The 9464-nt window shown below is 41.0% G+C and overlaps 1 long non-coding RNA gene across 1 annotated transcript; it reads left to right on the top strand.

Annotated features, from left to right (window-relative positions):
* Positions 1-409: 409 nt before the first annotated feature.
* LOC142108979 (uncharacterized) lies at positions 410-7928 on the top strand. Its single transcript, XR_012680254.1, has 3 exons — positions 410-458; positions 3338-3456; positions 5691-7928. It is a non-coding gene; the product is annotated as an uncharacterized LOC142108979 (long non-coding RNA).
* Positions 7929-9464: the final 1536 nt, after the last annotated feature.

Below are 9464 nucleotides of genomic sequence, written 5' to 3'. Positions count from 1 at the left end.
CTTGAGTGTTCTTTTTATTGGTTCGATATGGAGCAGGACAATGCTTCCTTGCTGGAGGTAGGCATGGGAGACAATTTGTTTTACAAAATAGAGCGCCAAGTAAGTAAGCTCCAATGGGGCACGGACTGATGTGAATGAGTTGTTTGTGCAGCGCTGCGGAATCAGTGGCGCTATATAAATAAATGATGATGAAATGATGATGAAGTAATGGACAATATATATTTATATCTACCCAACATTTGAGAAATTACCTATTTCATTAACTTATACATCTAAACATATTTAATTTATTCCTACTAACATGCATTTGAATGATACAATCCAGTAACAGTTGTAATGTCAGAGTATTGTGACCTCATTGTGCCTGGGCTATAAAATGTACAGTGACAGCAACAAAGCACAAACTCCTGTAACATCTCAGGACCACCAACATCTCATGTCAGGCATAACATCTTAAGGTGAGTTGTACAAGGCCTAAGGATATTAATTGATATACTGTGTTGTTGCTTGTTTCATAGTCTAGCTTTGTTTCTGAGGTCCACCCTTCTCCTGTGAATCTTACAGTGAGAACCCAGGATGGTCGTCTCATAAAATGATAAATTGGAGAGTTAGGGGCATATTTATTATGAAAATCATTTGAAACAATTTCAAATCTAACTAAAAAATAAATAAATGGTAAATCCAGATCATTGACCAGTTGATCAGCAATTTGTACAATACATAATATAATCCCTAAAACATCAGAAATATACTTTCTCTTGTTCAATCAAAATGATCTAACATATCTATAGCAATAAAAATATATGCAAAGGGCATTAAGGCAAGCACACTGAGCGTAATGCAGGTTTGTTTTAAAACTACCCCCCCAATGAAATTCATTTAATAGTAAGTTATGAGTGCCTACTGTAGATTAAATATGTTTTTAGAGTTGCTGCTGATTGCAAGTAATAGCATGTATACAGAGCCGTCTTCACTAATAATTGGCACTTAGACTAGAACTGTAGCTGGAGCAAGAGATGCGGCTGAAAAACAAGTTACCTGACAGATGCCCAGAGCTTGAGAGGACGTCCGTTACTGTACATTGACTTCGGGCAAATGACGTATTGTACCCAACCCTTAATAACTATAGCATTAAGGCAAAGCATTTCTAATTCATATTTCATCTACTATTATAAAATGTCATAGAAACAGTATTCCCATATCATGTAACAATATAAACTGTTTTATACATATTGGGCCTGATTGAGAGTGAGACGTTTGCACATGCTCATACAGTGAATGTACACAACTGCAGCTATTCAGACCTGACACCTTTGGGCACTAAAGACTCTTTGAGCCTGAAGAGCATGATGGGGGAGGGGTGTTCTAACATAGGCAATGCACAGTAAGGGCGCTTCTGAGCAATTTATACTGAGACGTAGAAAAAGCGTTTTTATTTGCAGAAGGTCCGGGGCAGGTGTAAGTATCGGGTGATGATGATGACGATGATGATGATGATGATGATGAACACCTGAACTAGCGAACCGTTTGTAATTAGAGGTTTGTGAATGATTCGCAGATACTATTGAGACTTTAACAGTCGCTCAGCTATCGATTAGGAATTGCAGAGCGTATTGCAGCAAAGACAAAAACATATATATTTTTTTTAATGCGTGTCGGTAACGTGTTCCTGCTGTATTAGCTTGGCTATTCTAGTTTAAATGATGCTTCATAGCAATTGTGCTCGTATCATATATAACTAAAGGCTTTTGTATCTGCTCACAAGTTGGACGTAAGTGTCTGATGGGTGTGTCTGATGGGTGTGTCTGATGAGTGTGTGTCTGAGGGTGTGTGTAAGAGGGGTGTGTCTGAGGGTGTGTGTGCCTGAGAGGTGTGCCTGAGAGGTGTGTCTGAGGGTGTGCCTGAGGGTGTGTGTGTCTGAGGGTGTGTGTAAGAGGGGTGTGTGTAAGAGGGGTGTGTCTGAGGGTGTGTGTGTCTGAGAGGTGTGTCTGAGGGTGTGTGTGCCTGAGAGGAGTGTCTGAGGGGGGTGTGTCTGAGGGTGTGTGTGCCTGAGAGGTGTGCCTGAGAGGTGTGTCTGAGGGTGTGCCTGAGGGTGTGTGTCTGAGGGGTGTGTCTGAGGGTGTGTGTGTCTGAGGGTGTGTGTCTGAGGGGTGTGTCTGTGGGTGTGTCTGAGAGATGTGTGTCTGAGGGTGTGTGTCTGAGGGGTGTGTGCCTGAGGGGTGTGTCTGAGGGTGTGTGTCTGAGAGGTGTGTCTGAGGGTGTGTGTGTCTGAGGGGTGTGTCTGAGAGGCAGGGCCGGATCAAGGGAAGGGAGGCCCCTGGGCTAAGGGTACTGTGAGTACCCCCCCTATGAGGACCCCCCGTGAGTTTACCTCCTTCTGTTGTTCCACTCCCTGTAGCAATTACATGGCGCACAAAAATCTCCTTACTGAGGAGATCTCGTGAGAGTGAGACTATAACTCATAGTCTCACTGTCACGAGATCTCCTCAGTAAGGAGTTTACTGAGCGCCGCGCAAGTCCTACAGTGACAGCAGGCAGCTAACTGCATAACATTTGCTGTTAGCTGCCTGCTATTCTCCTTGAACAGTGACAGCCGGAGCCGGGGGCAGGGACACCCCCGACCTGGTAAATGTCGGTGGGCCCCCCAGCTGCCCGAGGCCCCTGGGCAGTAGCCCCATTAGCCCTATTGTAAAACGGCTCTGGTGTGTGTCGGAGAGGTGTGTGTCTGAGGGGTGTGTCTGAGGGGTGTGTCTGAGGGGTGTGTCTGTTGTCAGACACTTCTGCTCATTCAGACTTGGATGCATCCTCAACTCTGAATACGGCGTACATACACTCACACTTGCGTTCAACTCTGAATCAGGCCCATTGTGTTTATTTGTAATGTGTCATTTTTATAGTTGTTTCAATAGATTATCTAAAGCAGATGATGAAATATTAAATCTATAGCCTCCTGTGAGTTGTTTTTCAGTATTTCTATTATTATATGTGAAGAGTAATGTTAGTATGAAATGTTTAATCCTGGGAATGAATATAAATTGCCATCTCTATGCTCCATCACAAATTGGTCATTTTACACACATACAGAAAATGTTAGAGAGTAAAGATTAGAGAGAAACATTGCCCCCTTGTGTCCTATTTTGGGAGTGCCCTATCAACCCATTGCTAGGGTGTCTTAACCATATGCTTAATACAGTCATATGTAGATTTATGTCTCATAATGTTACTATAACATATTATACAATGTGAAAATACGTTTAGCAGCGTTCCGGCAAAAAACACAATATTGTATCTAAGGATAAAGTTTACCAGTTGGATGACATTTCTTCTTTTGTAACAGCAGTGAGATCTGATGACTAGAGAAAATGGAACAAGGCAATGAAAACATGGATGATATGGATGAGTGCAGCTCTAACTCAGCACAATCTGGTACTACAATGCCAACAACTACTCATCCAGGTTAGATAAAAAATAATATTATAACCAGCGGGGGTTTGTGGCAACAACTGGACCTGACCCTTCATATCTGGGTCCTTTACAGTCATTGAGGATTTTTGTTAAATGACTTGTAATTATATATCTCATTCAACTCTTTTTATTTCTTTTTGCCAACAATATAATGTGTGGAACTTTCTATTCCATCATTATAAACTATAAGAGCTTGCTAGAGAGCAGAATATTTGGCTTTTGTGAGCTGCATACATTATTAAGCAACCATTTTTTTTTCACACCCAGGGTTGGTTTTGAATAAAATGGGTTCTTAGCTGGTTTCAATTCTAATATGCATAACTGTATAACTGATAGAAATACCAATTTATAAAGCAATATATTTGGTGTCAAGTAAAATATGCAGTCTTATATGGCGCCAAATATAAAATGTAGAGCGGGTATTTGTACTTTCAACTGTTCTCTTCTGTGAGTCTTGGCATCTCTCTCCTCCCTGTTTTCACAGCTTTGCTTCCTGTTTCCTGTGCTGGACAGGTACTCTGAGCAGCTATCAGTTTATTCTATAGTAGTTATTCGGGTCAGGAACCTAATTAGCGTATCGTCAGGGCAGATTGAGAACTTAAATTGGACCTGGAAAAAATTCTGAAAGTTGCCTCATGTAGGTGGGACCAGATAAATGGCCAATTCAAAGTAGGCGGGGATATCTCATCAATAGCCCTAGCCACATCGAATATAGGCGAGGCAAGTGCAAAACAGAATGGTAGGCAGAAGTCCGCTTGTCACAGTTGGCGGAGCTAACAAAGAAGTAGGTGAAGCAGTGCACTATTGCACTGGTAGGAGGAGCAAACACAAGTAGGCAGAGTCAGCACACCAGTGGGTGGAGTACACACATTGGTTATGTGAGTGGAGCAGCTTGAACCAGCAGCAGGGAGTTCCCAGGGTTAGCATTAATTTAACAGTGGTTGGGACTTCAACCGGTTCAAATGTCTCAATAATGGTATACAAAATTAATTAAAGAAAACACATTGCCTCTTCCTACACGTATGCAAAACTTTAGGGTGTTCCAACCATGGTGGTGTGTGCCCTTACCCCAAAGATAAGGTTCCACCTCCCCAATACCCTCTATTGCTCCCAATGTTCTCTGTACCTCTTTTTCGGTTAGGGATGGCATTTCAAAGTCAAAAATCTCTTACTTTTTAAAAAAGCTGTGGTTACTTTTAAACACAGTAGCATGAACAATTAAAAAAATACTTTTTTTCTGAATTAAATGAAAATACTCCCTTGAATGCGCCACAATAAATGTATTGCAAAGTTTATACTGTTCTTGATAATTTGGCCAGTATTAGTGATACATACACAATGCAAAGAACATCCTAGTCACCGCCATTCAATACAGAGAACATCCTAGTGACTGCCGTACAATTCAGAGAACATCCTACTGACTGCTGTCCAATTCAGAGAGCATCCTAATGACCGCCTTACAATACAGAGAGCATCCTAATGACCGCCTTACAATACAGAGAGCATTCTTGTGTCCACCATACAATACAGTGAGAATTCCCATGACCGTCCTACAATACAGAGAGCATTCCTATGACCACAATACAGAGAGCATCCTATGTGCACATAAGTGTATATGTGCCCATAGTATGGTGTGCCCAGTGTGTGTACCAGTGTCTATCTGCCTAGTGTGTGAGCCAGTGTGTGCGTGCACAGTGAGTGCCCAGTGCGTGTGTGCCAAGTGTATATGTGCCTAGTGTGTGAGCCAGTGTGTGCGTGCACAGTGAGTGCCCAGTGAGTGTGTTCCAAGTGTCTATCTGCCTATTGTGTGTACCTGTAGTTTCTGAAAATTACTTACCATAAGATGTCCAGGCATTGTCAGGGACAGCACAGGGCGGAAGAAGTGGCTCCCACTGCAGTGTGTGAGCAGGAGGGGCCATTAGAGAGAGGGTAGGGACCATGCACTGTAGTAATAGGCTACACGGCACCTACATTGAAAGTGAGGCAAGGGGCCAGCTGTATTAAACAATAATCCAGGACTGCAGACCACTATTTTCTATATAGTGGGTGTTATTCTGCTAGATGGCGGGTGTTCATAATGAAGGAGGGATTGTCTATAGGTGGACGTCCATTTCAACCACTGACCTACTCTGTGGACAGCTACTGGAAATGCGGTGCCATCTTTATTTATGTATACACATATCTTTTTCCTAAATCAAATAAATTACATTTTTAATATTTTACAGTTTCAAAGACTCTGGCAGATGGCAAGATTATCCACCCCAACATACCTCTGTATGAAGTATGCCCGTACACCCAGTGGCATAAGGGAAAAATCTACTACAAAGCCTACATGACTAATGAACACTTTCCTGCTACTAACAAGTCTGATGTATCTGATTTGTCTTCCCAAATAAGTGGCAAAAGTTATAAGTCCAAAAGAAAATTTCCCTGTAACACCTCAGCTGATATGTTGCACAGATGCTTGAAAGCAGAAACAACTGATGCTCTATTAACTAGCAACATTGAGACAGCTGAATCTAATGCATGCTTCCCCAGCAACACTGAGGTAGAGGTATTTAATAAACCATTCCTCATCAACAGCAAAGCTTATGTGACCAATGAAGAATTTCCCATCAGCACTAAAGCCAATGTAGAAAATTAATGATTCTGCAACAATATCAATGCAGATGTGTACAATGAACCATTAACCCTCAACATCAAAGCAGATGTGCCCAATGAACAATTCTATAGCAACACCAAAGCTTACGTGGCCAATGAAGAATTTCCCATCAGCAATAAAGCCTATGTAGAAAATGAACGATTCTGCATCAATACCAAAATGGATGTGTACAATGAACCATTCACCATTAACTTCAAAGAAGATGTGCCCAATGAACAATTCTATAGCAACACCAAAGCTTATGTGGCCAATGAAGAATTTCCGATCAACACTAAAGCCTATGTAGAAAATGAACGATTCTGTATCAATACCAAAGCAGATGTAAAAAATGAACCATTCACCATCGACACCAAAGTCTGTGTAGCAAATGAACAATTACACATCAACAGCCAAGGATGATGTACCCAATGAAAAGTTCCTAATAAACACCAGAGCAGATGTAAGTAATACAGCATTCTCCATAAACACAAATGCAGATGTGTTTAATGAACCTTTTCCAACCAATATTGGAGCAGTGGTGTGCAATTTACCATTTCCCATCAGTTCTGGTTCTTGCACTTATCCCAATAATGAGAGTAGAGTTAAACAGTCCGGATCCACTAAGGTGTGCACTTGCACTCCATGAAGATAATCTAGGTAATGAAAGGTTTCACCGCCAACTGCCATTTCTCTGGGTCACTGAGATAAAAAGCAAGCAGATTGAAAGGGTACTTAAAGATGAAACCTGACTCAATCCAACAACTGTAACTCTGCAACAAAGCCAACATGACTAATGGACACTTTGCTACTAGTAACAAGTCTGATGTATCTGATTTGTTATCCCATATTAGTGGCAAAAGTCTTACGTCCAAAAGAAAATTTCCATTTAACACTTCAGCGGATATGTTTCACAGATTGCTTAAAAGCAGAAACAACTCATGCTCTATTAACTAGCAACACTGAGACAGCTGAACCTAATGCATGCTTCCCATTAACACTAAGGTAGACGTATTTAAAGAAAACATTCCTCATCAGCAGCACAGCTTTTGTGACCAATGAAGAATTTCCCATCAGCACTAAAGCCGATGTAGAAAATTAACGATTCTGCATCATTATCAAAGAAGATGTGTACGGTGAACAATTCACCATCAACACCAAAACAGAGGTGCCCAATGAACAATTCAACAAAACCAAAGCTTATATGGCCAATGAATAATTTATCATCAACACTAATGGCTATGTAGAAAATGGACGACTCTACATCAATACCAAAGCAGATGTAAACAATGAACCATTCACCATCGACACCAAAGTCTGTGTAGCAAATGAACAATTACACATCAACAGCAAAGCTGATGAACCCAATGAACAGTTCATAATAAGCACCAGAGCAGATGCAAGTAATGCACCATTCTCCATAAACACAAATGCAGATGTGTTTAATGAACCTTTTCCTATCATCATTGGAGCAATGTTGTGTAATATACCATTTCCCATCAGCTCTGGTTCTTGCACTTATCCCAATAATGAGAGTAGAGTTAAAGAGACCGGATCCACTAAGGTGTGCATTTGCACTTCATGAAGATAATCTAGGTAATGAAAGGTTTCACCACCAACCACCAATTGAAATGGTCCTTAAATATAAAACCTGTCTCAATCCAACAACTTTAACTCTGACATCAGTCTAAGAATCCAACATCATAGTATGTATATACCATGTATCTCAATTACAATAACAACTTGTTTGTAGTGATGTATGGGTTCATCAACATGACAATGTAAATACTCTGTTCTTTGGGATTAAAATATGAACTTCATTAGGGCAAAACAGTGACTGTGTCTTTATTTCACTTCAGTACATACAGTATTGTACAGATGGAACAAGATATATGTCAGTCTTACTGTGTTTAACCTTATTAAAAGACATGGCAGAGAGAGAGATAAAAATAGCCTATCCATATATGCAGGGCTGCCAAGAGGAATTCAGGGCCCCGGTACAACAAATTCATGGTCCCCCCCTTATAGTCGAGAATGCAAAAAAAATAATTCGGGGGATGTGGTCAGGCATTTGGGTAGCGTGGCAAATGCGCCATTGGTGCGTGGCTAACATCAAAATCACTAGGCTCTGAATTCGCCGAAGCATCACATATGTCCATGCACTCCTGACTTTCAGGACATCTAGCACCACAGTGTAGTATACAAAGAATGCAGTGTGTACACAAAGAGTTCAGTCTTGGCCTGCACCTTACATTGGACACAACACTCACCAAAAATTGGTATTGTCCCTACTAGAATCACAACATTTCACACACTGTGCTGCTCTCTCCTACCTGTTCTCACTTTCTCCACCTGTGGCTGCTGGTTTCTTTAGTTGTGGCTTGTCTGGATCCTGGAATGTTGAAGGACCTATTTGGAAAAAAAATGGAAACATTTAGAAAATTACAGCCAGCCCCGGTGTTAAATCAATAGCACCCACGATTAATGATTAGGCCTTCCTCCAGCCCCAACATTAAAATAATAGTATTCACATTTAATAAATAAACCTATTCCCTTCCTGCAAACAGCAATACCTATTTCCAGCAACCATCACTGCCATTAAATAACTCATAGTCACATTTAATAATTAGACCTCATTCTCCCCAAACTCACCCCCATATTCAATAGCCCCCAAACCACCCCATCTTAAATTAATAGTCCCCACTATTAAATTGCCTCACCATCACCCTACAAACAAAATAGCGCCCATTAATTAGCCACCACCTACCTCACACACACTACATTGCAGCAAGCCCCCTGTGCCATTACACACACATTACTGTGGCCCTTCATCACAACTACACTGTGCCCCCTTATGCTCACACTGCGCCCTCCATGCTGCTTCCCCCCCTTTTTTTTTTAATCTGTGCTTCTCTCCCCTTTTTTTTTAATCTGTGCTTCTCTCCCCTTTTTTTTTAATTTGTGCTTCTCTTCCCTTTTTTTTTAATCTGTGCTTCTCTCCCCTTTTTTTTTAATCTGTGCTTCTCTCCCCTTTTTTTTAAATCTGTGCTTCTCTCCCCCTTTTTTTTTAATCTGTGCTTCTCTCCCCTTTTTTTTTTAATCTGTGCTTCTCTCCCCTTTTTTTTAAATCTGTGCTTCTCTCCCCTTTTTTTTAAATCTGTGCTTCACTCCCCTTTTTATTTTTAATCTGTGCTTCTCTCCTCTTTTTTTTTTAATCTGTGCTTCTCTCCCCTTTTTTTTTTTAATTTGTGCTTCTCTCCCCTTTTTTTTTTAATCTCAGCCTCTCTCCCCCGTTTTTTTACTCCTTCTTCTTAATAGCACTGTCCCTTTCTGTTTCCCCCCCGTTGAATCTCTGTTTCTT

Source organism: Mixophyes fleayi, chromosome 1, assembly GCF_038048845.1.
Source record: "Mixophyes fleayi isolate aMixFle1 chromosome 1, aMixFle1.hap1, whole genome shotgun sequence".
Classification (NCBI taxonomy): domain Eukaryota; kingdom Metazoa; phylum Chordata; class Amphibia; order Anura; family Limnodynastidae; genus Mixophyes; species Mixophyes fleayi.
The sequence above is the reverse complement of the archived record's forward strand: the minus strand, read 5'-3'. Positions and strand labels throughout refer to the sequence as shown.